This window comes from Equus asinus, chromosome 15 (assembly GCF_041296235.1).
Source record: "Equus asinus isolate D_3611 breed Donkey chromosome 15, EquAss-T2T_v2, whole genome shotgun sequence".
Classification (NCBI taxonomy): domain Eukaryota; kingdom Metazoa; phylum Chordata; class Mammalia; order Perissodactyla; family Equidae; genus Equus; species Equus asinus.
This window is the reverse complement of record NC_091804.1, coordinates 42,550,408-42,557,475: the sequence shown is the minus strand read 5'-3', so window position 1 is coordinate 42,557,475 and position 7,068 is coordinate 42,550,408. Positions and strand designations below refer to the sequence as shown.

The following is a 7,068-nucleotide window of genomic DNA, read 5'->3' as shown; positions in this document are numbered from 1 at the left end:
AAAGACAAAGCTTTATGTTGTAGTGTCTTTCCCAGTACCTGTCCCTGCTTTTAGAACCAGGGCTTCGCATTTTCCCTTTGCACTGGGTCCTGCCAATCACGTAGCCGGCCCTGCCTCCACGGATGCTGCTGACTCAGTTAACACTGGATGGCAGGCTACAATATGCCTGAATAGCAGCTAAATTCCCTCCCTGAATGATGCTCCTTGATGGCCCAAGTCGCTCTTCTCCCTAAACCTCCTATTCTGCCTCTGTAAAATGCGTGCAAAAATCCTAATTACGGTGTGGCCGTAACTGGGAAGGACGGATGCAAAATGCTTTGCAAAGAGTTAAATGCCATCCACATGGCAGTTATTGTCACAAATAATTAAGAGGGAGCCAGGCCAAACAGAAAGTGCTTGTCAACCTCCTCTGTGGCAGGGACATGGCCATCTCATACTGCAGGGTGCTGGGAGTCAGGGAGACAAAAGTTGGCATGAAATAAACACAAGGGTGCTCAGAGCCAGGGAGGGAGCAGAGACTTGGGGAGGCAGAGCGGCCGGCTCCCAGTCACGCAGCTGGTCTGTAAGCGTGGAAATCTGAACCCAGGGCCAGGGCCCAAGCTCCTGAACCTACAGGCCAGGCTGCCTCTAAGCTTGTGTTGGCATGGTGTGCGTGCATGACAGCTGCTTAATAACTGGGTTTTATTACATTTCTGATTTAAATGTACAGCACTAAGCAGGAACTGAGTTTACAGCCCTAATTATGATGCGTCTGATTGTGAATTCAGTATTTATTTAAATAGTATTTTTGTCCCTTAAATGTTGCTTCCTGAAAGGGGCCTTCTCTGGCTCTTGCTGTTTCTCTCTCTTAGCTGCCTTGGCTGTTCTTTCATAATGAGGCTCACACTCTGCGATGCTGTGTTTATTTGTGGGACTCCGTGTTCAATTACAATGAGCCCCAGGGAGGGTGGGGACAGAGTCTCTTTTCCTCACCTCACTAAACTCAGGCCTGTATATAGCCTGGTCTCAACAAGTAGTCATGATGGGAACTTGGATAAACATATTTATGAATAAAGCCACAATAATTACGACTTTGCATTTCCCTGAATGTTTTCTCAAGAACACTGACTACTATAACTTAGCATGCTTCCCTTTTTGCATTGGCTATTAGGAAGCTCAAAGCCACATGTGTGAAGCCTTCGTAGCAAGTCTGTAGATCAACATTCACATTTATTGATGATCCTGGTCCCATTGATGTACCCACTCTTGTTTTTCTATCTTCCTTTGCTATTTTTGATTCGTGCTCTTATATGTCCTTGTGAGACACTTTAATAAATATCCTTGCTGAAATTAAATAAACTAAGCCGCCTGTCTCAAATTTCTAGTCTGGAGAGAAGAAGAATGCCCTTTCCAATGTCATGTTCAGTCTCCAGCGCAATAAGCCGCCCTTGGATTGCCTGCTATCCCGTGGCCAGAGCCCCTTGGGAGTGATGTTTATGTGACTGGGGGTCGTGCAGTGGGTGAGATGCTATTCCTTTCCAAATAGGTGGTTAGATGGCGGTGGAGCTGGTGTTCTGGAAGGAATGAAGGTGAAAGGCAGACAGAGCTGCAGAATCCTACAGAACATGTTTTCCCTGCTCTGACCGTCACCCATGGTTACTGCGGAAGGGAATTATGCGCCCAGGTCCACCGGGGCGGCCGCGGTGGGTGCGCGGGGCACTCGGCGGGATGTTTGGAGTGCCAGGGAGGCGATAGCGCGAGAGGAATCGGGTGCTGGGCTTTTCTTGGAGAGGTGAGGACAGCACCTGAATCCAGGAAGAGAACCTGCTTCTGCCGCCGGTCAGGGGAGAGGAGGGCCCCACCCACGCTCTGTTTGCCCTGCTCTGTGTATTCAGTCAGCAGGCCCCAGACGAGGAAGCAAAGGGCAGGGAGCTGAGCTCAGTGGACAGCCTGGGACTGGCAGCACAGCTGGAGACACGGCACTTCCAGCAGGAGCAGCCGCAGGTGACACCAGGGGACTGAAGACACTCCCACCAGGGGCTCAACAGGTAACTGCTTCCCGATCCTTAAGGCACGGTGTGAGGGTTTGCTGTTTGTGGCAGGCAGTGAAATATAGCAAGTAGGGGTCAGAGAGGGTTGAGTCTGACTCCAGCTCTGCTAGGATTCACTGCATGGCCCAGGCATGTGTGAGCCTCAGTTCCACCATCTGTGAAGTGGACCCAGAGCTAGCCTTATTTAAAAGGGCCGTACAAGGATTAATGACAGTGTGTGCAGTGTCAGGGACAAAGCAACAGAAACAGCTCCTATTTGCGTCGATCCGTTGAGGGGTCGTTTCAAGTGTAAAACTTGGGGAAAAGGTAGCGGATGGAGGAGTATGCTCTGCGATTTGGGGACCACTGTCAGGACAAGAATGCCCCACAGGAAAGCCGATTTTGCGTCTGCACCTGGGAGCACGGTCTGAGGAAGGGGAGGAGACAGGGAGAAGGACGCCTCAAGTGCCTTTGAGAATCTGGCTCTTTATTGTCTTATTTAACATTCAAAACGATCCTTCGAGGTGGGTACTGGATTCAAATCCTGGCTGCAGAAATTTGCATTGCCCTCTGAAACTCCAGTTCCTGCCTTGAATTGTCACAATGATTAGATGGTGGGTGCCCTGGAGCCAGTCTCAGCCCCACCAGGGGCAGGCTGGGTGCCCGAGGGCAGGTGACTTCACCCCTCTGGGCTTCAGGTTCCTCATCTGTAAGATGGGCATCATAATAGCACCGAGACCAAAGTGATGTCCGTGAGGCCTGAGAGGACTAACGTGTGTGAACACCTGTGCGCTTAATAAATAGCTGTTATTTTTGTCCTTGTCATCAATGCCGTTTTACAAGCAGAAGGATGAGGCTAGGGGCGGAGGTAGGAAGTTGTGGTCCTGGATTCAATCCAGGCCGGGACTTGAATGACAGGAATGAGGTGCGCAACTTGGGCACAGAATTTAAGAGACATCAAAAGCTCAGTCATCAAGATAGATTATATTTTGAGGCAATATTTAAAAATTTTAAAGGCAATGCCAATACATCCATGATGAACAAAATAACAAGTTAAGCAAAGATAGGATTAGTAACAGCATTAATTCTGGTTTTTTAAAATGTGTTAAAATATATTATTCATCTTGCTGGCTGTTTTCTGGCGCCTCCCTGAATTGTGCCCCGCGGGAGTCACGGCACCCTTGTCTGGGCGTCTGGGCCGGGCTCTGCTGTGATTGCGTGTTCGAGTCCTGGGGTGTATATATTGTGCTTTCTCCCCAAACAAAAGCCCAGAGGGAGGGCACCCAAAGCAGTTTTCAGTTTAAGGGAGAGCAGGGGAACAAGCCAACGTTCAAAATCACAGAGGATTCTTTTTCTGAAGAGTTCTGAACTCGGGAAGTGCTGTCTTTTTAGGAAAAGGGCGTGTGCTTCAGGAGAGCGAGGGGTCCGTAAGAGCAGATCCCAGCTGGTTTCCGTGACAAGAAGTGCACAGGGAAAGGGACGGAAAAGAACTAGGGAAGGTCGACCACCCGACTCCACGCAGGCTCAGTGTTAAACGTTTGTTGATTGTCTCAGTGTCGGCAGCTTCTCCTGCTGCCCAGAGCTGGGCCGGGAAGCCGGGAAGGATTTGAGGACCCATGTCAGGTGGACCTGGGTTCAAACCCAGCTCCGCCTCTTCTCAGCCTTCTGACCTGGGGCCGGTCACTCTTTTTTATCCGTTTAATGAGCAGATGTGAATTGAGAATTCACTGTGTGCAAGCAGGACAGAAGGCCCCTGCCCTCGGGGAGTTACATTCTGGGGGTGGGGAGTGCATCACCAAGCTGCAGTTTCTTTATCTGTGTAATGGGCTGCTGTAAGGAAAAAGACGGAAGCAATGGAAGTCAAGCGCCTGCCCCAGGGCCAGGACCGGGGAGGAGCAAGCGAGGCGCCTGGGGGCAAAATGCAGGGAGTCGCTCCCTCACAGGGGCCTAGTCTGCCCCTGCCCAACCCTGAGAGGGATGCCTCCTTGCATGTGGCGTCTGGGCGCTTCTCTTGCCTTACCCTCATCCTGGCCCTACCTGGCTCACAGTAAGTCTTGAGTTATGTTACCTGCTATCATTATTAGCTTAAGGATGTTCAGTGCAACACTAAGAATAAGACAGCGAGCTCTCAGCCTTCTAGGAACATCAACCATTTATACAAACATAGCTGAGTGTTCCAACAGCAAGGTATCAATTACCAAGCGTTCTTATAACACCCAGCACAATTTTGATGAAGGTGCCGCTTTCCCTGGACCCACACAGTCCACACAGGGTGCAGGGCTTGGAGAGCACAGCGAAGGCTGGCTTTCGGTCCTCATGTGCCCCCTTGTGCGGGAGGCAGCCTGCACCACTGCACAGGGCAGCCCTTGTGGTATCTGCCGTATTCCTAGCCCTGGGCTGGGGAACTCCGGGAGACGCAGGACTGCAGGACCTGGCAGAACAGGTCTGTTCTCTTTATCCCTATTGACCTTGCCTTCACAGCTGGGGAGGCAGCTGGCTGGTTCTGCTGGGTGTGCCAGCCTGGCCATGTTGGCATTGCCCTCAACTGGGTGGCGAGCAGGGCCCGAAGTTTGCCTACATTCCATTGCATTGATCAAAGGTGTTTCTGTTTACTCAGTGACTAATTCTGTCACCATTCCACCCTTCGAGGACCTCCCCCTTCCATTTGACAGTCGTTGAGCTGCCGGCTGGCCAGGTAGCCGCAGAAAAGCTCTTTCTCCAGGACAGCTTGAACTGTGTTTGCTGCCGATCTGTTCCCAGGCGGAGGGCTTACTGTTAACCTGTAACTAAAATGAGGCGACGGGAACACCAGTGATTGGAATGAAAGAGGAAGGGTTCGATGGGAACTTCCAGAGTGGGCGATTCACTCCGGCACGGGAACCCGGAGCTGACGGGGTCAGAACATTAATAAGAGAAATAAATAGTTTAGTAAGAACTAGCATTTTCTCATTTGACTGCTGCAAGCTCTTGTGCTAAATCCCTACAAAGATTAGCAATGACTCTTCAATTTGCATTCCTCACCCTAGATCAGACCACGTTCCTTGACTAGTTATGATTTTAATTTCTTACTGCAAAAGCAGATATACAATAAATATTTTCTATTCTATGTTGTATTACGTGACATATAAAAATTTAGTAAAATATAGCATAACTTCTATGGCCAAGGAGACAGCAGAAGGTGAGAAAGGAGACAGTTAAGAGTTGAAGTATGGCAGCAGGCCACCAAGGGTTGAGTCCTCCCACTCACTAGCAGAGGATGTGTATTAATCAGCTCGAGCTGCCATAACAAAAAGACCATAGACTGGGTGCCTTCAACAACAGCTCTTTATTTCCTCAGGATTCTGGAGGCCGGGAGGTTCCAGATCTAGGTCCTGGCCAATTGTGTTTCCGGAGAGAGCTCTCTCGCTGACTCACAGTCGCTGCCCTCTCACCCTGTCCCCACATGGTAGAGAGAGAAAGAGAGAGCTCTCGGTGTCTCCTCTTATAAGGGCACTAATCCTATCGGATCAGGGCCCCACCCTTACAGCCTCCTCTAACTTTAGTTACTTCCTTCGAGGCCGTATCCCCAAATACAGTCCCACCTGGGGGAGGGCTTCAATATGTGAATTCGGAGGGGAACCACTTCCGTCCGTAGCACCATCTGAAGCTCCCTGGGCTCTGTTTCCGTATCTGTAAAATGGGTACAGTAAAAGTACCTTCCTCAGGAGGTTCTTATGAGGATGCGATGAGTTAACAGAGGAAAGCAGTTAGAGCAATGCCTGGCACAGAGCAGGCTCTGTAGAAATACGAGGTATAATTATTACAAAAGCATAGCACGTTTTATTCACCACTCACAGCAAGAGCTAATCTTTATTCCTCAGCTGCTGCACACCAGCCACTGGGCTAAACGTGGCATGGACCGCACCCTTTCCATCTTCACTGACGAGGATGGATCTGCAATGATCTTTCCTCCACCGCTGGGCTAAACACGGCATGGACCACACCCTTTCCATCCTCACTGACGAGGATGGATCTGCAATGATCTTTCTTCCACCACTGATGAGGATGGATCTGCAATGATCTTTCCTCCACCACTGGGCTAAACACGGCATGGACCACACCCTTTCCATCCTCACTGATGAGGCTGGATCTGCGATGGTCCTTCCTGCGTCCCTCACCTCTGCAGACCAGGAGCTGAGGCTTATGCACACAGCTGTGCTGAGCCAGGACAGGAACCCAGGCGGGAGGGCTTGCTGTTTCACCCTCATGGACTCATCCTCCAACCAGCTCTTCAGAAACGTAGGTCCCTAGGGGTTACTGGGCTGTAAGCGTGAGGAGAAAACCATGAAGTCCAGCCCCTAGAGCAGGGGCCCTCAACCTCCACACTAGTGACATTGGGGCCAGATCGTTCTCTGTTGTGGGGCCGCCCTGTGCACTGCAGGATGTTTAGCAGCATCTCTGGCCTCCACCCACTGGATGCCAGTAGCATCCCCCGACCCTGAGTCGTGAACATCAAAAATGTCTCCAGACATTTCCAAATGTCCCTTGGGGGGCAAAATCGCCCCCAGTTTGAGAAACACTGCTCTCAAGTTATTATGAGTCAGAAATAGGAACATATTTCTAAAGAGAAATTTTCAACATAATAATGTGATTCATCAAGGAATATGACAGGATCTAAAATATGAAATATAAATTTATAGTCCTGAATAATTGGGACCAAGCCTCAGACATTATATACATGTACCCATATTTCTCACTACCACTCGTGGGTGCTCACTCCATACCAGGCATGTGCCTCCCCCACTTCCTTCCCCACAATACCGTGATGGATGAAGACTCTTGGGTAAGTGCCACAACCTCTCTGTGCCTCAGTTTCTCATCAGTAAATTGAGAAAATAATGGTGTCTAACCCAAAGGGTTGTTTCAAGGACCAAGCAAAGTCAATATGCACAAATCAGAAGCACACAGCACACAGAAAACACTCCAAACACGTTATTACTGTCGTCATCATGCATACTGTCATTTTCCACAGGAAAAATGCGTTCAGAGGGCCCAGGGCCTCACAGTCATGCAATTGGTG

General features: G+C 50.0%; 1 protein-coding gene across 14 annotated transcripts in view; it reads left to right on the top strand.

Moving 5' to 3' along the window:
- Positions 1 to 1,362: 1,362 nt before the first annotated feature.
- BCAS1 (brain enriched myelin associated protein 1) overlaps positions 1,363 to 7,068 on the top strand; it is a 107,053-nt gene continuing 101,347 nt past the window's right edge. For 7 of the 14 annotated variants that reach the window (XM_070486155.1, XM_044748210.2, XM_014832253.3 and 4 more), the window contains exon 1: positions 1,875 to 2,027. The gene's annotated coding sequence lies outside the window, so the exon portion shown is untranslated. Of the gene's footprint in view, positions 1,500 to 1,531; positions 2,028 to 7,068 lie in introns of those variants that run through there. The other 7 variants (XM_014832221.3, XM_044748208.2, XM_070486154.1 and 4 more) reach the window with 6 other exon arrangements.